Below are 21,431 nucleotides of genomic sequence, written 5' to 3' on the forward strand. Positions count from 1 at the left end.
TTTAGGATATGGTACACCAGTAGCAATTAAGCCAGCTGATAAGTTGAGAGAGGAAGGGTTATGCTACAGTTAACGGGAATGATAGAAACTATGAATAGCATCATTTCCATCTTCTCTTTAGCCAAATCCTACCAGTTCAGCAACAGTGAAGTTGACACTCTTATGCTCAAACTTGCGTTCATACAAATATAGAAGTCTAAATAAAGTCCTAATTTCTTTCATCTTACCATCAACACTTTCAGTTGGGCATCCTGTCTACCCTGCAACTCATATCATTACCAAGATAAATGTATCCTACTCTTTGTTAGGCAACAGAGTGGCTCTCATGTCAGAAAGCATCTTGCTTTAGCTTTATGATGTCAGACTGCTAGGCAACAGAATGGCACCACATGTCAGACAACTTCTTGCTTTAGCTTTATGATGTCAGACACCACTGGACCAATTGTCCTTGTGGAAGCTGACCACACAGGAGGATGAGATATCAGAAGTTATGCAGTAGGTTACTATCCGTATTCATGACTGCCAGCCACGTAGGAGGGGGAATGGTAAAGGAATCTGAAACAGTCAAAGCTCTGTGTCCTTTTTGAAAGTGGGATGGGGGTACAAAGACAGATTATCCTTAACAAAAATCCATCTTGAGTATCAGAGCCCAACATACAGAGTGCAGGAGAAGAGGTTAAATGAGCTTCCTACCGTGAGAATGTAACACTATTTTTCATACGTGAGATGGTGCATTTCAGCCTCAAAGGCAGCAATTTCCTCGAATGGAACATTGCTATCACAAGGATCTAAAGCAGGTTTTAGTAGAGTTCGAGTCAGTCAGTCTTTTATTAACTATCATGACCAACATAATGTGATCCATATTACTTCTTTCTTGACAGAAATGATATTCAGGCACAGGTTTCCACTATAAAGTAGTGAGGACATTCCGTTGCTATGAACATCTTTTTAATGCCTAAAAGAATGATTCGGCGTTTTACTTACCACGTAAATTGGTAAAATGATGCACTATGCCAGAAGACTTCCTTTTTTTTTTTGCTTCAGTCTCGGCAATTCAGAGAAACTCTGCTGTGAAACACTGCCACTGCTGGTCATTCAGTATAATCTGCAGATGGAAAAGTCCACTGTTAGTACATTTAATATAAGCAATACAAAAAGTTTTGATTTATATAAAGGGTTACCAGATCTATACTATGGAGTCTGTTTTATTGTGAAAATCAACAGCTCAATAAAAAAATCAAATCTCAATTTGTGTTTCTAACCTCCCATACTTCTCTGCATTCCCTTGACTCATTTGCTAAAACTCTCTAAACAATTGTAGCACGTACATTAGGACATAGATCTTTTTGCCAGCCAAGTGGCAGCGCACCATTCTCACTTCTTTAGTTTTAGGATATGGTACACCAGTACAAATTAAGCCAGCTGATAAGTTGAGAGAGGAAGGGTTATGCTACAGTTAACGGGAATGATAGAAACTATGAATAGCATCATTTCCATCTTCTCTTTAGCCAAATCGTACCAGTTCAGCAACAGTGAAGTTGAGACTCTTATGCTCAAACTTGCGTTCATACAAATATAGAAGTCTAAATAAAGTCCTAATTTCTTTCATCTTACCATCAACACTTTCAGTTGGGCATCCTGTCTACCCTGCAACTCATATCATTACCAAGATAAATCTATCCTACTCTTTGTTAGGCAACAGAGTGGCTCTCATGTCAGAAAGCATCTTGCTTTAGCTTTATGATGTCAGACTGCTAGGCAACAGAATGGCACCACATGTCAGACAACTTCTTGCTTTAGCTTTATGATGTCAGGCCCCCCTGGACCAATTGTCCTTGTGGAAGCTGACCACACAGGAGGATGAGATATGAGAAGTTATGCAGTAGGTTACTATCCGTATTCATGACTGCCAGCCACGTAGGAGGGGGAATGGTAAAGGAATCTGAAACAGTCAAAGCTCTGTGTCCTTTTTGAAAGTGGGATGGGGGTACAAAGACAGATTATCCTTAACAAAAATCCATCTTGAGTATCAGAGCCCAACATACAGAGTGCAGGAGAAGAGGTTAAATGAGCTTCCTACCGTGAGAATGTAACACTATTTTTCATACGAGAGATGGTGCATTTCAGCCTCAAAGGCAGCAATTTCCTCGAATGGAACATTGCTATCACCAGGATCTAAAGCAGGTTTTAGTAGAGTTCGAGTCAGTCAGTCTTTTATTAACTATCATGACCAACATAATGTGATCCATATTACTTCTTTCTTGACAGAAATGATATTCAGGCACAGGTTTCCACTATAAAGTAGTGAGGACATTCCGTTGCTATGAACATCTTTTTAATGCCTAAAAGAATGATTGGGCGTTTTACTTACCACGTAAATTGGTAAAATGATGCACTATGCCAGAAGACTTCCTTTTTTTTTTTGCTTCAGTCTCGGCAATTCAGAGAAACTCTGCTGTGAAACACTGCCACTGCTGGTCATTCAGTATAATCTGCAGATGGAAAAGTCCACTGTTAGTACATTTAATATAAGCAATACAAAAAGTTTTGATTTATATAAAGGGTTACCAGATCTATACTATGGAGTCTGTTTTATTGTGAAAATCAACAGCTCAATAAAAAAATCAAATCTCAATTTGTGTTTATAACCTCCCATACTTCTCTGCATTCCCTTGACTCATTTGCTAAAACTCTCTAAACAATTGTAGCACGTACATTAGGACATAGATCTTTTTGCCAGCCAAGTGGCAGCGCACCATTCTCACTTCTTTAGTTTTAGGATATGGTACACCAGTAGCAATTAAGCCAGCTGATAAGTTGAGAGAGGAAGGGTTATGCTACAGTTAACGGGAATGATAGAAACTATGAATAGCATCATTTCCATCTTCTCTTTAGCCAAATCCTACCAGTTCAGCAACAGTGAAGTTGAGACCCTTATGCTCAAACTTGCGTTCATACAAATATAGAAGTCTAAATAAAGTCCTAATTTCTTTCATCTTATCATCAACACTTTCAGTTGGGCATCCTGTCTACCCTGCAACTCATATCATTACCAAGATAAATGTATCCTACTCTTTGTTAGGCAACAGAGTGGTTCTCATGTCAGAAAGCATCTTGCTTTAGCTTTATGATGTCAGACTGCTAGGCAACAGAATGGCACCACATGTCAGACAACTTCTTGCTTTAGCTTTATGATGTCAGACTGCTAGGTAACAGAATGGCACCACATGTCAGACAACTTCTTGCTTTAGCTTTATGATGTCAGACACCACTGGACCAATTGTCCTTGTGGAAGCTGACCACACAGGAGGATGAGATATCAGAAGTTATGCAGTAGGTTACTATCCGTATTCATGACTGCCAGCCACGTAGGAGGGGGAATGGCAAAGGAATCTGAAACAGTCAAAGCTCTGTGTCCTTTTTGAAAGTGGGATGGGGGTACAAAGACAGATTATCCTTAACAAAAATCCATCTTGAGTATCAGAGCCCAACATACAGAGTGCAGGAGAAGAGGTTAAATGAGCTTCCTACCGTGAGAATGTAACACTATTTTTCATACGAGAGATGGTGCATTTCAGCCTCAAAGGCAGCAATTTCCTCGAATGGAACATTGCTATCACCAGGATCTAAAGCAGGTTTTAGTAGAGTTCGAGTCAGTCAGTCTTTTATGAACTATCATGACCAACATAATGTGATCCATATTACTTCTTTCTTGACAGAAATGATATTCAGGCACAGGTTTCCACTATAAAGTAGTGAGGACATTCCGTTGCTATGAACATCTTTTTAATGCCTAAAAGAATGATTGGGCGTTTTACTTACCACGTAAATTGGTAAAATGATGCACTATGCCAGAAGACTTCCTTTTTTTTTTGCTTCAGTCTCGGCAATTCAGAGAAACTCTGCTGTGAAACACTGCCACTGCTGGTCATTCAGTATAATCTGCAGATGGAAAAGTCCACTGTTAGTACATTTAATATAAGCAATACAAAAAGTTTTGATTTATATAAAGGGTTACCAGATCTATATTATGGAGTCTGTTTTATTGTGAAAATCAACAGCTCAATAAAAAATCAAATCTCAATTTGTGTTTATAACCTTCCATACTTCTCTGCATTCCCTTGACTCATTTGCTAAAACTCTCTAAACAATTGTAGCACGTACATTAGGACATAGATCTTTTTGCCAGCCAAGTGGCAGCGCACCATTCTCACTTCTTTTGTTTTAGGATATGGTACACCAGTAGCAATTAAGCCAGCTGATAAGTTGAGAGAGGAAGAGTTATGCTACAGTTAACTGGAATAATAGAAACTATGAATAGCATCATTTCCATCTTCTCTTTAGCCAAATCCTACCAGTTCAGCAACAGTGAAGTTGAGACTCTTATGCTCAAACTTGCGTTCATACAAATATAGAAGTCTAAATAAAGTCCTAATTTCTTTCATCTTACCATCAACACTTTCAGTTGGGCATCCTGTCTACCCTGCAACTCATATCATTACCAAGATAAATGTATCCTACTCTTTGTTGGGCAACAGAGTGGCTCTCATGTCAGAAAGCATCTTGCTTTAGCTTTATGATGTCAGACTGCTAGGCAACAGAATGGCACCACATGTCAGACAACTTCTTGCTTTAGCTTTATGATGTCAGACACCACTGGACCAATTGTCCTTGTGGAAGCTGACCACACAGGAGGATGAGATATCAGAAGTTATGCAGTAGGTTACTATCCGTATTCATGACTGCCAGCCACGTAGGAGGGGGAATGGTAAAGGAATCTGAAACAGTCAAAGCTCTGTGTCCTTTTTGAAAGTGGGATGGGGGTACAAAGACAGATTATCCTTAACAAAAATCCATCTTGAGTATCAGAGCCCAACATACAGAGTGCAGGAGAAGAGGTTAAATGAGCTTCCTACCGTGAGAATGTAACACTATTTTTCATACGAGAGATGGTGCATTTCAGCCTCAAAGGCAGCAATTTCCTCGAATGGAACATTGCTATCACCAGGATCTAAAGCAGGTTTTAGTAGAGTTCGAGTCAGTCAGTCTTTTATTAACTATCATGACCAACATAATGTGATCCATATTACTTCTTTCTTGACAGAAATGATATTCAGGCACAGGTTTCCACTATAAAGTAGTGAGGACATTCCGTTGCTATGAACATCTTTTTAATGCCTAAAAGAATGATTGGGCGTTTTACTTACCACGTAAATTGGTAAAATGATGCACTATGCCAGAAGACTTCCTTTTTTTTTTTGCTTCAGTCTCGGCAATTCAGAGAAACTCTGCTGTGAAACACTGCCACTGCTGGTCATTCAGTATAATCTGCAGATGGAAAAGTCCACTGTTAGTACATTTAATATAAGCAATACAAAAAGTTTTGATTTATATAAAGGGTTACCAGATCTATATTATGGAGTCTGTTTTATTGTGAAAATCAACAGCTCAATAAAAAATCAAATCTCAATTTGTGTTTATAACCTTCCATACTTCTCTGCATTCCCTTGACTCATTTGCTAAAACTCTCTAAACAATTGTAGCACGTACATTAGGACATAGATCTTTTTGCCAGCCAAGTGGCAGCGCACCATTCTCACTTCTTTTGTTTTAGGATATGGTACACCAGTAGCAATTAAGCCAGCTGATAAGTTGAGAGAGGAAGAGTTATGCTACAGTTAACTGGAATAATAGAAACTATGAATAGCATCATTTCCATCTTCTCTTTAGCCAAATCCTACCAGTTCAGCAACAGTGAAGTTGACACTCTTATGCTCAAACTTGCGTTCATACAAATATAGAAGTCTAAATAAAGTCCTAATTTCTTTCATCTTACCATCAACACTTTCAGTTGGGCATCCTGTCTACCCTGCAACTCATATCATTACCAAGATAAATGTATCCTACTCTTTGTTAGGCAACAGAGTGGCTCTCATGTCAGAAAGCATCTTGCTTTAGCTTTATGATGTCAGACTGCTAGGCAACAGAATGGCACCACATGTCAGACAACTTCTTGCTTTAGCTTTATGATGTCAGACACCACTGGACCAATTGTCCTTGTGGAAGCTGACCACACAGGAGGATGAGATATCAGAAGTTATGCAGTAGGTTACTATCCGTATTCATGACTGCCAGCCACGTAGGAGGGGGAATGGTAAAGGAATCTGAAACAGTCAAAGCTCTGTGTCCTTTTTGAAAGTGGGATGGGGGTACAAAGACAGATTATCCTTAACAAAAATCCATCTTGAGTATCAGAGCCCAACATACAGAGTGCAGGAGAAGAGGTTAAATGAGCTTCCTACCGTGAGAATGTAACACTATTTTTCATACGTGAGATGGTGCATTTCAGCCTCAAAGGCAGCAATTTCCTCGAATGGAACATTGCTATCACAAGGATCTAAAGCAGGTTTTAGTAGAGTTCGAGTCAGTCAGTCTTTTATTAACTATCATGACCAACATAATGTGATCCATATTACTTCTTTCTTGACAGAAATGATATTCAGGCACAGGTTTCCACTATAAAGTAGTGAGGACATTCCGTTGCTATGAACATCTTTTTAATGCCTAAAAGAATGATTCGGCGTTTTACTTACCACGTAAATTGGTAAAATGATGCACTATGCCAGAAGACTTCCTTTTTTTTTTTGCTTCAGTCTCGGCAATTCAGAGAAACTCTGCTGTGAAACACTGCCACTGCTGGTCATTCAGTATAATCTGCAGATGGAAAAGTCCACTGTTAGTACATTTAATATAAGCAATACAAAAAGTTTTGATTTATATAAAGGGTTACCAGATCTATACTATGGAGTCTGTTTTATTGTGAAAATCAACAGCTCAATAAAAAAATCAAATCTCAATTTGTGTTTCTAACCTCCCATACTTCTCTGCATTCCCTTGACTCATTTGCTAAAACTCTCTAAACAATTGTAGCACGTACATTAGGACATAGATCTTTTTGCCAGCCAAGTGGCAGCGCACCATTCTCACTTCTTTAGTTTTAGGATATGGTACACCAGTACAAATTAAGCCAGCTGATAAGTTGAGAGAGGAAGGGTTATGCTACAGTTAACGGGAATGATAGAAACTATGAATAGCATCATTTCCATCTTCTCTTTAGCCAAATCGTACCAGTTCAGCAACAGTGAAGTTGAGACTCTTATGCTCAAACTTGCGTTCATACAAATATAGAAGTCTAAATAAAGTCCTAATTTCTTTCATCTTACCATCAACACTTTCAGTTGGGCATCCTGTCTACCCTGCAACTCATATCATTACCAAGATAAATCTATCCTACTCTTTGTTAGGCAACAGAGTGGCTCTCATGTCAGAAAGCATCTTGCTTTAGCTTTATGATGTCAGACTGCTAGGCAACAGAATGGCACCACATGTCAGACAACTTCTTGCTTTAGCTTTATGATGTCAGGCCCCCCTGGACCAATTGTCCTTGTGGAAGCTGACCACACAGGAGGATGAGATATGAGAAGTTATGCAGTAGGTTACTATCCGTATTCATGACTGCCAGCCACGTAGGAGGGGGAATGGTAAAGGAATCTGAAACAGTCAAAGCTCTGTGTCCTTTTTGAAAGTGGGATGGGGGTACAAAGACAGATTATCCTTAACAAAAATCCATCTTGAGTATCAGAGCCCAACATACAGAGTGCAGGAGAAGAGGTTAAATGAGCTTCCTACCGTGAGAATGTAACACTATTTTTCATACGAGAGATGGTGCATTTCAGCCTCAAAGGCAGCAATTTCCTCGAATGGAACATTGCTATCACCAGGATCTAAAGCAGGTTTTAGTAGAGTTCGAGTCAGTCAGTCTTTTATTAACTATCATGACCAACATAATGTGATCCATATTACTTCTTTCTTGACAGAAATGATATTCAGGCACAGGTTTCCACTATAAAGTAGGGAGGACATTCCGTTGCTATGAACATCTTTTTAATGCCTAAAAGAATGATTGGGCGTTTTACTTACCACGTAAATTGGTAAAATGATGCACTATGCCAGAAGACTTCCTTTTTTTTTTTGCTTCAGTCTCGGCAATTCAGAGAAACTCTGCTGTGAAACACTGCCACTGCTGGTCATTCAGTATAATCTGCAGATGGAAAAGTCCACTGTTAGTACATTTAATATAAGCAATACAAAAAGTTTTGATTTATATAAAGGGTTACCAGATCTATACTATGGAGTCTGTTTTATTGTGAAAATCAACAGCTCAATAAAAAAATCAAATCTCAATTTGTGTTTATAACCTCCCATACTTCTCTGCATTCCCTTGACTCATTTGCTAAAACTCTCTAAACAATTGTAGCACGTACATTAGGACATAGATCTTTTTGCCAGCCAAGTGGCAGCGCACCATTCTCACTTCTTTAGTTTTAGGATATGGTACACCAGTAGCAATTAAGCCAGCTGATAAGTTGAGAGAGGAAGGGTTATGCTACAGTTAACGGGAATGATAGAAACTATGAATAGCATCATTTCCATCTTCTCTTTAGCCAAATCCTACCAGTTCAGCAACAGTGAAGTTGAGACCCTTATGCTCAAACTTGCGTTCATACAAATATAGAAGTCTAAATAAAGTCCTAATTTCTTTCATCTTATCATCAACACTTTCAGTTGGGCATCCTGTCTACCCTGCAACTCATATCATTACCAAGATAAATGTATCCTACTCTTTGTTAGGCAACAGAGTGGTTCTCATGTCAGAAAGCATCTTGCTTTAGCTTTATGATGTCAGACTGCTAGGCAACAGAATGGCACCACATGTCAGACAACTTCTTGCTTTAGCTTTATGATGTCAGACTGCTAGGTAACAGAATGGCACCACATGTCAGACAACTTCTTGCTTTAGCTTTATGATGTCAGACACCACTGGACCAATTGTCCTTGTGGAAGCTGACCACACAGGAGGATGAGATATCAGAAGTTATGCAGTAGGTTACTATCCGTATTCATGACTGCCAGCCACGTAGGAGGGGGAATGGCAAAGGAATCTGAAACAGTCAAAGCTCTGTGTCCTTTTTGAAAGTGGGATGGGGGTACAAAGACAGATTATCCTTAACAAAAATCCATCTTGAGTATCAGAGCCCAACATACAGAGTGCAGGAGAAGAGGTTAAATGAGCTTCCTACCGTGAGAATGTAACACTATTTTTCATACGAGAGATGGTGCATTTCAGCCTCAAAGGCAGCAATTTCCTCGAATGGAACATTGCTATCACCAGGATCTAAAGCAGGTTTTAGTAGAGTTCGAGTCAGTCAGTCTTTTATTAACTATCATGACCAACATAATGTGATCCATATTACTTCTTTCTTGACAGAAATGATATTCAGGCACAGGTTTCCACTATAAAGTAGTGAGGACATTCCGTTGCTATGAACATCTTTTTAATGCCTAAAAGAATGATTGGGCGTTTTACTTACCACGTAAATTGGTAAAATGATGCACTATGCCAGAAGACTTCCTTTTTTTTTTTGCTTCAGTCTCGGCAATTCAGAGAAACTCTGCTGTGAAACACTGCCACTGCTGGTCATTCAGTATAATCTGCAGATGGAAAAGTCCACTGTTAGTACATTTAATATAAGCAATACAAAAAGTTTTGATTTATATAAAGGGTTACCAGATCTATATTATGGAGTCTGTTTTATTGTGAAAATCAACAGCTCAATAAAAAATCAAATCTCAATTTGTGTTTATAACCTTCCATACTTCTCTGCATTCCCTTGACTCATTTGCTAAAACTCTCTAAACAATTGTAGCACGTACATTAGGACATAGATCTTTTTGCCAGCCAAGTGGCAGCGCACCATTCTCACTTCTTTAGTTTTAGGATATGGTACACCAGTAGCAATTAAGCCAGCTGATAAGTTGAGAGAGGAAGGGTTATGCTACAGTTAACGGGAATGATAGAAACTATGAATAGCATCATTTCCATCTTCTCTTTAGCCAAATCCTACCAGTTCAGCAACATTGAAGTTGAGACTCTTATGCTCAAACTTGCGTTCATACAAATATAGAAGTCTAAATAAAGTCCTAATTTCTTTCATCTTACCATCAACACTTTCAGTTGGGCATCCTGTCTACCCTGCAACTCATATCATTACCAAGATAAATCTATCCTACTCTTTGTTAGGCAACAGAGTGGCTCTCATGTCAGAAAGCATCTTGCTTTAGCTTTATGATGTCAGACTGCTAGGCAACAGAATGGCACCACATGTCAGACAACTTCTTGCTTTAGCTTTATGATGTCAGGCCCCCCTGGACCAATTGTCCTTGTGGAAGCTGACCACACAGGAGGATGAGATATCAGAAGTTATGCAGTAGGTTACTATCCGTATTCATGACTGCCAGCCACGTAGGAGGGGGAATGGTAAAGGAATCTGAAACAGTCAAAGCTCTGTGTCCTTTTTGAAAGTGGGATGGGGGTACAAAGACAGATTATCCTTAACAAAAATCCATCTTGAGTATCAGAGCCCAACATACAGAGTGCAGGAGAAGAGGTTAAATGAGCTTCCTACCGTGAGAATGTAACACTATTGTTCATACGAGAGATGGTGCATTTCAGCCTCAAAGGCAGCAATTTCCTCGAATGGAACATTGCTATCACCAGGATCTAAAGCAGGTTTTAGTAGAGTTCGAGTCAGTCAGTCTTTTATGAACTATCATGACCAACATAATGTGATCCATATTACTTCTTTCTTGACAGAAATGATATTCAGGCACAGGTTTCCACTATAAAGTAGTGAGGACATTCCGTTGCTATGAACATCTTTTTAATGCCTAAAAGAATGATTGGGCGTTTTACTTACCACGTAAATTGGTAAAATGATGCACTATGCCAGAAGACTTCCTTTTTTTTTTGCTTCAGTCTCGGCAATTCAGAGAAACTCTGCTGTGAAACACTGCCACTGCTGGTCATTCAGTATAATCTGCAGATGGAAAAGTCCACTGTTAGTACATTTAATATAAGCAATACAAAAAGTTTTGATTTATATAAAGGGTTACCAGATCTATATTATGGAGTCTGTTTTATTGTGAAAATCAACAGCTCAATAAAAAATCAAATCTCAATTTGTGTTTATAACCTTCCATACTTCTCTGCATTCCCTTGACTCATTTGCTAAAACTCTCTAAACAATTGTAGCACGTACATTAGGACATAGATCTTTTTGCCAGCCAAGTGGCAGCGCACCATTCTCACTTCTTTTGTTTTAGGATATGGTACACCAGTAGCAATTAAGCCAGCTGATAAGTTGAGAGAGGAAGAGTTATGCTACAGTTAACTGGAATAATAGAAACTATGAATAGCATCATTTCCATCTTCTCTTTAGCCAAATCCTACCAGTTCAGCAACAGTGAAGTTGAGACTCTTATGCTCAAACTTGCGTTCATACAAATATAGAAGTCTAAATAAAGTCCTAATTTCTTTCATCTTACCATCAACACTTTCAGTTGGGCATCCTGTCTACCCTGCAACTCATATCATTACCAAGATAAATGTATCCTACTCTTTGTTGGGCAACAGAGTGGCTCTCATGTCAGAAAGCATCTTGCTTTAGCTTTATGATGTCAGACTGCTAGGCAACAGAATGGCACCACATGTCAGACAACTTCTTGCTTTAGCTTTATGATGTCAGACACCACTGGACCAATTGTCCTTGTGGAAGCTGACCACACAGGAGGATGAGATATCAGAAGTTATGCAGTAGGTTACTATCCGTATTCATGACTGCCAGCCACGTAGGAGGGGGAATGGTAAAGGAATCTGAAACAGTCAAAGCTCTGTGTCCTTTTTGAAAGTGGGATGGGGGTACAAAGACAGATTATCCTTAACAAAAATCCATCTTGAGTATCAGAGCCCAACATACAGAGTGCAGGAGAAGAGGTTAAATGAGCTTCCTACCGTGAGAATGTAACACTATTTTTCATACGAGAGATGGTGCATTTCAGCCTCAAAGGCAGCAATTTCCTCGAATGGAACATTGCTATCACCAGGATCTAAAGCAGGTTTTAGTAGAGTTCGAGTCAGTCAGTCTTTTATTAACTATCATGACCAACATAATGTGATCCATATTACTTCTTTCTTGACAGAAATGATATTCAGGCACAGGTTTCCACTATAAAGTAGTGAGGACATTCCGTTGCTATGAACATCTTTTTAATGCCTAAAAGAATGATTGGGCGTTTTACTTACCACGTAAATTGGTAAAATGATGCACTATGCCAGAAGACTTCCTTTTTTTTTTTGCTTCAGTCTCGGCAATTCAGAGAAACTCTGCTGTGAAACACTGCCACTGCTGGTCATTCAGTATAATCTGCAGATGGAAAAGTCCACTGTTAGTACATTTAATATAAGCAATACAAAAAGTTTTGATTTATATAAAGGGTTACCAGATCTATATTATGGAGTCTGTTTTATTGTGAAAATCAACAGCTCAATAAAAAATCAAATCTCAATTTGTGTTTATAACCTTCCATACTTCTCTGCATTCCCTTGACTCATTTGCTAAAACTCTCTAAACAATTGTAGCACGTACATTAGGACATAGATCTTTTTGCCAGCCAAGTGGCAGCGCACCATTCTCACTTCTTTTGTTTTAGGATATGGTACACCAGTAGCAATTAAGCCAGCTGATAAGTTGAGAGAGGAAGAGTTATGCTACAGTTAACTGGAATAATAGAAACTATGAATAGCATCATTTCCATCTTCTCTTTAGCCAAATCCTACCAGTTCAGCAACAGTGAAGTTGACACTCTTATGCTCAAACTTGCGTTCATACAAATATAGAAGTCTAAATAAAGTCCTAATTTCTTTCATCTTACCATCAACACTTTCAGTTGGGCATCCTGTCTACCCTGCAACTCATATCATTACCAAGATAAATGTATCCTACTCTTTGTTAGGCAACAGAGTGGCTCTCATGTCAGAAAGCATCTTGCTTTAGCTTTATGATGTCAGACTGCTAGGCAACAGAATGGCACCACATGTCAGACAACTTCTTGCTTTAGCTTTATGATGTCAGACACCACTGGACCAATTGTCCTTGTGGAAGCTGACCACACAGGAGGATGAGATATCAGAAGTTATGCAGTAGGTTACTATCCGTATTCATGACTGCCAGCCACGTAGGAGGGGGAATGGTAAAGGAATCTGAAACAGTCAAAGCTCTGTGTCCTTTTTGAAAGTGGGATGGGGGTACAAAGACAGATTATCCTTAACAAAAATCCATCTTGAGTATCAGAGCCCAACATACAGAGTGCAGGAGAAGAGGTTAAATGAGCTTCCTACCGTGAGAATGTAACACTATTTTTCATACGTGAGATGGTGCATTTCAGCCTCAAAGGCAGCAATTTCCTCGAATGGAACATTGCTATCACAAGGATCTAAAGCAGGTTTTAGTAGAGTTCGAGTCAGTCAGTCTTTTATTAACTATCATGACCAACATAATGTGATCCATATTACTTCTTTCTTGACAGAAATGATATTCAGGCACAGGTTTCCACTATAAAGTAGTGAGGACATTCCGTTGCTATGAACATCTTTTTAATGCCTAAAAGAATGATTCGGCGTTTTACTTACCACGTAAATTGGTAAAATGATGCACTATGCCAGAAGACTTCCTTTTTTTTTTTGCTTCAGTCTCGGCAATTCAGAGAAACTCTGCTGTGAAACACTGCCACTGCTGGTCATTCAGTATAATCTGCAGATGGAAAAGTCCACTGTTAGTACATTTAATATAAGCAATACAAAAAGTTTTGATTTATATAAAGGGTTACCAGATCTATACTATGGAGTCTGTTTTATTGTGAAAATCAACAGCTCAATAAAAAAATCAAATCTCAATTTGTGTTTCTAACCTCCCATACTTCTCTGCATTCCCTTGACTCATTTGCTAAAACTCTCTAAACAATTGTAGCACGTACATTAGGACATAGATCTTTTTGCCAGCCAAGTGGCAGCGCACCATTCTCACTTCTTTAGTTTTAGGATATGGTACACCAGTACAAATTAAGCCAGCTGATAAGTTGAGAGAGGAAGGGTTATGCTACAGTTAACGGGAATGATAGAAACTATGAATAGCATCATTTCCATCTTCTCTTTAGCCAAATCGTACCAGTTCAGCAACAGTGAAGTTGAGACTCTTATGCTCAAACTTGCGTTCATACAAATATAGAAGTCTAAATAAAGTCCTAATTTCTTTCATCTTACCATCAACACTTTCAGTTGGGCATCCTGTCTACCCTGCAACTCATATCATTACCAAGATAAATCTATCCTACTCTTTGTTAGGCAACAGAGTGGCTCTCATGTCAGAAAGCATCTTGCTTTAGCTTTATGATGTCAGACTGCTAGGCAACAGAATGGCACCACATGTCAGACAACTTCTTGCTTTAGCTTTATGATGTCAGGCCCCCCTGGACCAATTGTCCTTGTGGAAGCTGACCACACAGGAGGATGAGATATGAGAAGTTATGCAGTAGGTTACTATCCGTATTCATGACTGCCAGCCACGTAGGAGGGGGAATGGTAAAGGAATCTGAAACAGTCAAAGCTCTGTGTCCTTTTTGAAAGTGGGATGGGGGTACAAAGACAGATTATCCCTAACAAAAATCCATCTTGAGTATCAGAGCCCAACATACAGAGTGCAGGAGAAGAGGTTAAATGAGCTTCCTACCGTGAGAATGTAACACTATTTTTCATACGAGAGATGGTGCATTTCAGCCTCAAAGGCAGCAATTTCCTCGAATGGAACATTGCTATCACCAGGATCTAAAGCAGGTTTTAGTAGAGTTCGAGTCAGTCAGTCTTTTATTAACTATCATGACCAACATAATGTGATCCATATTACTTCTTTCTTGACAGAAATGATATTCAGGCACAGGTTTCCACTATAAAGTAGGGAGGACATTCCGTTGCTATGAACATCTTTTTAATGCCTAAAAGAATGATTGGGCGTTTTACTTACCACGTAAATTGGTAAAATGATGCACTATGCCAGAAGACTTCCTTTTTTTTTTGCTTCAGTCTCGGCAATTCAGAGAAACTCTGCTGTGAAACACTGCCAATGCTGGTCATTCAGTATAATCTGCAGATGGAAAAGTCCACTGTTAGTACATTTAATATAAGCAATACAAAAAGTTTTGATTTATATAAAGGGTTACCAGATCTATACTATGGAGTCTGTTTTATTGTGAAAATCAACAGCTCAATAAAAAAATCAAATCTCAATTTGTGTTTATAACCTCCCATACTTCTCTGCATTCCCTTGACTCATTTGCTAAAACTCTCTAAACAATTGTAGCACGTACATTAGGACATAGATCTTTTTGCCAGCCAAGTGGCAGCGCACCATTCTCACTTCTTTAGTTTTAGGATATGGTACACCAGTACAAATTAAGCCAGCTGATAAGTTGAGAGAGGAAGGGTTATGCTACAGTTAACGGGAATGATAGAAACTATGAATAGCATCATTTCCATCTTCTCTTTAGCCAAATCCTACCAGTTCAGCAACAGTGAAGTTGAGACCCTTATGCTCAAACTTGCGTTCATACAAATATAGAAGTCTAAATAAAGTCCTAATTTCTTTCATCTTATCATCAACACTTTCAGTTGGGCATCCTGTCTACCCTGCAACTCATATCATTACCAAGATAAATGTATCCTACTCTTTGTTAGGCAACAGAATGGCACCACATGTCAGACAACTTCTTGCTTTAGCTTTATGATGTCAGACACCACTGGACCAATTGTCCTTGTGGAAGCTGACCACACAGGAGGATGAGATATCAGAAGTTATGCAGTAGGTTACTATCCGTATTCATGACTGCCAGCCACGTAGGAGGGGGAATGGTAAAGGAATCTGAAACAGTCAAAGCTCTGTGTCCTTTTTGAAAGTGGGATGGGGGTACAAAGACAGATTATCCTTAACAAAAATCCATCTTGAGTATCAGAGCCCAACATACAGAGTGCAGGAGAAGAGGTTAAATGAGCTTCCTACCGTGAGAATGTAACACTATTTTTCATACGTGAGATGGTGCATTTCAGCCTCAAAGGCAGCAATTTCCTCGAATGGAACATTGCTATCACCAGGATCTAAAGCAGGTGTTAGTAGAGTTCGAGTCAGTCAGTCTTTTATTAACTATCATGACCAACATAATGTGATCCATATTACTTCTTTCTTGACAGAAATGATATTCAGGCACAGGTTTCCACTATAAAGTAGTGAGGACATTCCGTTGCTATGAACATCTTTTTAATGCCTAAAAGAATGATTGGGCGTTTTACTTACCACGTAAATTGGTAAAATGATGCACTATGCCAGAAGACTTCCTTTTTTTTTTTGCTTCAGTCTCGGCAATTCAGAGAAACTCTGCTGTGAAACACTGCCACTGCTGGTCATTCAGTATAATCTGCAGATGGAAAAGTCCACTGTTAGTACATTTAATATAAGCAATACAAAAAGTTTTGATTTATATAAAGGGTTACCAGATCTATACTATGGAGTCTGTTTTATTGTGAAAATCAACAGCTCAATAAAAAAATCAAATCTCAATTTGTGTTTATAACCTCCCATACTTCTCTGCATTCCCTTGACTCATTTGCTAAAACTCTCTAAACAATTGTAGCACGTACATTAGGACATAGATCTTTTTGCCAGCCAAGTGGCAGCGCACCATTCTCACTTCTTTAGTTTTAGGATATGGTACACCAGTAGCAATTAAGCCAGCTGATAAGTTGAGAGAGGAAGGGTTATGCTACAGTTAACGGGAATGATAGAAACTATGAATAGCATCATTTCCATCTTCTCTTTAGCCAAATCCTACCAGTTCAGCAACAGTGAAGTTGAGACTCTTATGCTCAAACTTGCGTTCATACAAATATAGAAGTCTAAATAAAGTCCTAATTTCTTTCATCTTACCATCAACACTTTCAGTTGGGCATCCTGTCTACCCTGCAACTCATATCATTACCAAGATAAATCTATCCTACTCTTTGTTAGGCAACAGAGTGGTTCTCATGTCAGAAAGCATCTTGCTTTAGCTTTATGATGTCAGACTGCTAGGCAACAGAATGGCACCACATGTCAGACAACTTCTTGCTTTAGCTTTATGATGTCAGGCCCCCCTGGACCAATTGTCCTTGTGGAAGCTGACCACACAGGAGGATGAGATATGAGAAGTTATGCAGTAGGTTACTATCCGTATTCATGACTGCCAGCCACGTAGGAGGGGGAATGGTAAAGGAATCTGAAACAGTCAAAGCTCTGTGTCCTTTTTGAAAGTGGGATGGGGGTACAAAGACAGATTATCCTTAACAAAAATCCATCTTGAGTATCAGAGCCCAACATACAGAGTGCAGGAGAAGAGGTTAAATGAGCTTCCTACCGTGAGAATGTAACACTATTTTTCATACGAGAGATGGTGCATTTCAGCCTCAAAGGCAGCAATTTCCTCGAATGGAACATTGCTATCACCAGGATCTAAAGCAGGTTTTAGTAGAGTTCGAGTCAGTCAGTCTTTTATTAACTATCATGACCAACATAATGTGATCCATATTACTTCTTTCTTGACAGAAATGATATTCAGGCACAGGTTTCCACTAAAAAGTAGTGAGGACATTCCGTTGCTATGAACATCTTTTTAATGCCTAAAAGAATGATTGGGCATTTTACTTACCACGTAAATTGGTAAAATGATGCACTATGCCAGAAGACTTCCTTTTTTTTTTTTGCTTCAGTCTCGGCAATTCAGAGAAACTCTGCTGTGAAACACTGCCACTGCTGGTCATTCAGTATAATCTGCAGATGGAAAAGTCCACTGTTAGTACATTTAATATAAGCAATACAAAAAGTTTTGATTTATATAAAGGGTTACCAGATCTATACTATGGAGTCTGTTTTATTGTGAAAATCAACAGCTCAATAAAAAAATCAAATCTCAATTTGTGTTTCTAACCTCCCATACTTCTCTGCATTCCCTTGACTCATTTGCTAAAACTCTCTAAACAATTGTAGCACGTACATTAGGACATAGATCTTTTTGCCAGCCAAGTGGCAGCGCACCATTCTCACTTCTTTAGTTTTAGGATATGGTACACCAGTAGCAATTAAGCCAGCTGATAAGTTGAGAGAGGAAGGGTTATGCTACAGTTAACGGGAATGATAGAAACTATGAATAGCATCATTTCCATCTTCTCTTTAGCCAAATCCTACCAGTTCAGCAACAGTGAAGTTGACACTCTTATGCTCAAACTTGCGTTCATACAAATATAGAAGTCTAAATAAAGTCCTAATTTCTTTCATCTTACCATCAACACTTTCAGTTGGGCATCCTGTCTACCCTGCAACTCATATCATTACCAAGATAAATGTATCCTACTCTTTGTTAGGCAACAGAGTGGCTCTCATGTCAGAAAGCATCTTGCTTTAGCTTTATGATGTCAGACTGCTAGGCAACAGAATGGCACCACATGTCAGACAACTTCTTGCTTTAGCTTTATGATGTCAGACACCACTGGACCAATTGTCCTTGTGGAAGCTGACCACACAGGAGGATGAGATATCAGAAGTTATGCAGTAGGTTACTATCCGTATTCATGACTGCCAGCCACGTAGGAGGGGGAATGGTAAAGGAATCTGAAACAGTCAAAGCTCTGTGTCCTTTTTGAAAGTGGGATGGGGGTACAAAGACAGATTATCCTTAACAAAAATCCATCTTGAGTATCAGAGCCCAACATACAGAGTGCAGGAGAAGAGGTTAAATGAGCTTCCTACCGTGAGAATGTAACACTATTTTTCATACGTGAGATGGTGCATTTCAGCCTCAAAGGCAGCAATTTCCTCGAATGGAACATTGCTATCACAAGGATCTAAAGCAGGTTTTAGTAGAGTTCGAGTCAGTCAGTCTTTTATTAACTATCATGACCAACATAATGTGATCCATATTACTTCTTTCTTGACAGAAATGATATTCAGGCACAGGTTTCCACTATAAAGTAGTGAGGACATTCCGTTGCTATGAACATCTTTTTAATGCCTAAAAGAATGATTCGGCGTTTTACTTACCACGTAAATTGGTAAAATGATGCACTATGCCAGAAGACTTCCTTTTTTTTTTTGCTTCAGTCTCGGCAATTCAGAGAAACTCTGCTGTGAAACACTGCCACTGCTGGTCATTCAGTATAATCTGCAGATGGAAAAGTCCACTGTTAGTACATTTAATATAAGCAATACAAAAAGTTTTGATTTATATAAAGGGTTACCAGATCTATACTATGGAGTCTGTTTTATTGTGAAAATCAACAGCTCAATAAAAAAATCAAATCTCAATTTGTGTTTCTAACCTCCCATACTTCTCTGCATTCCCTTGACTCATTTGCTAAAACTCTCTAAACAATTGTAGCACGTACATTAGGACATAGATCTTTTTGCCAGCCAAGTGGCAGCGCACCATTCTCACTTCTTTAGTTTTAGGATATGGTACACCAGTACAAATTAAGCCAGCTGATAAGTTGAGAGAGGAAGGGTTATGCTACAGTTAACGGGAATGATAGAAACTATGAATAGCATCATTTCCATCTTCTCTTTAGCCAAATCGTACCAGTTCAGCAACAGTGAAGTTGAGACTCTTATGCTCAAACTTGCGTTCATACAAATATAGAAGTCTAAATAAAGTCCTAATTTCTTTCATCTTACCATCAACACTTTCAGTTGGGCATCCTGTCTACCCTGCAACTCATATCATTACCAAGATAAATCTATCCTACTCTTTGTTAGGCAACAGAGTGGCTCTCATGTCAGAAAGCATCTTGCTTTAGCTTTATGATGTCAGACTGCTAGGCAACAGAATGGCACCACATGTCAGACAACTTCTTGCTTTAGCTTTATGATGTCAGGCCCCCCTGGACCAATTGTCCTTGTGGAAGCTGACCACACAGGAGGATGAGATATGAGAAGTTATGCAGTAGGTTACTATCCGTATTCATGACTGCCAGCCACGTAGGAGGGGGAATGGTAAAGGAATCTGAAACAGTCAAAGCTCTGTGTCCTTTTTGAAAGTGGGATGGGGGTACAAAGACAGATTATCCTTAACAAAAATCCATCTTGAGTATCAGAGCCCAACATACAGAGTGCAGGAGAAGAGGTTAAATGAGCTTCCTACCGTGAGAATGTAACACTATTTTTCATACGAGAGATGGTGCATTTCAGCCTCAAAGGCAGCAATTTCCTCAAATGGAACATTGCTATCACCAGGATCTAAAGCAGGTTTTAGTAGAGTTCGAGTCAGTCAGTCTTTTATTAACTATCATGACCAACATAATGTGATCCATATTACTTCTTTCTTGACAGAAATGATATTCAGGCACAGGTTTCCACTATAAAGTAGTGAGGACATTCCGTTGCTATGAACATCTTTTTAATGCCTAAAAGAATGATTGGGCGTTTTACTTACCACGTAAATTGGTAAAATGATGCACTATGCCAGAAGACTTCCTTTTTTTTTTTGCTTCAGTCTCGGCAATTCAGAGAAACTCTGCTGTGAAACACTGCCACTGCTGGTCATTCAGTATAATCTGCAGATGGAAAAGTCCACTGTTAGTACATTTAATATAAGCAATACAAAAAGTTTTGATTTATATAAAGGGTTACCAGATCTATACTATGGAGTCTGTTTTATTGTGAAAATCAACAGCTCAATAAAAAAATCAAATCTCAATTTGTGTTTATAACCTCCCATACTTCTCTGCATTCCCTTGACTCATTTGCTAAAACTCTCTAAACAATTGTAGCACGTACATTAGGACATAGATCTTTTTGCCAGCCAAGTGGCAGCGCACCATTCTCACTTCTTTAGTTTTAGGATATGGTACACCAGTAGCAATTAAGCCAGCTGATAAGTTGAGAGAGGAAGGGTTATGCTACAGTTAACGGGAATGATAGAAACTATGAATAGCATCATTTCCATCTTCTCTTTAGCCAAATCCTACCAGTTCAGCAACAGTGAAGTTGAGACCCTTATGCTCAAACTTGCGTTCATACAAATATAGAAGTCTAAATAAAGTCCTAATTTCTTTCATCTTATCATCAACACTTTCAGTTGGGCATCCTGTCTACCCTGCAACTCATATCATTACCAAGATAAATGTATCCTACTCTTTGTTAGGCAACAGAGTGGTTCTCATGTCAGAAAGCATCTTGCTTTAGCTTTATGATGTCAGACTGCTAGGCAACAGAATGGCACCACATGTCAGACAACTTCTTGCTTTAGCTTTATGATGTCAGACTGCTAGGTAACAGAATGGCACCACATGTCAGACAACTTCTTGCTTTAGCTTTATGATGTCAGACACCACTGGACCAATTGTCCTTGTGGAAGCTGACCACACAGGAGGATGAGATATCAGAAGTTATGCAGTAGGTTAC

Source organism: Lissotriton helveticus, chromosome 11 (genome assembly GCF_964261635.1).
Source record: "Lissotriton helveticus chromosome 11, aLisHel1.1, whole genome shotgun sequence".
NCBI lineage: Eukaryota > Metazoa > Chordata > Amphibia > Caudata > Salamandridae > Lissotriton > Lissotriton helveticus.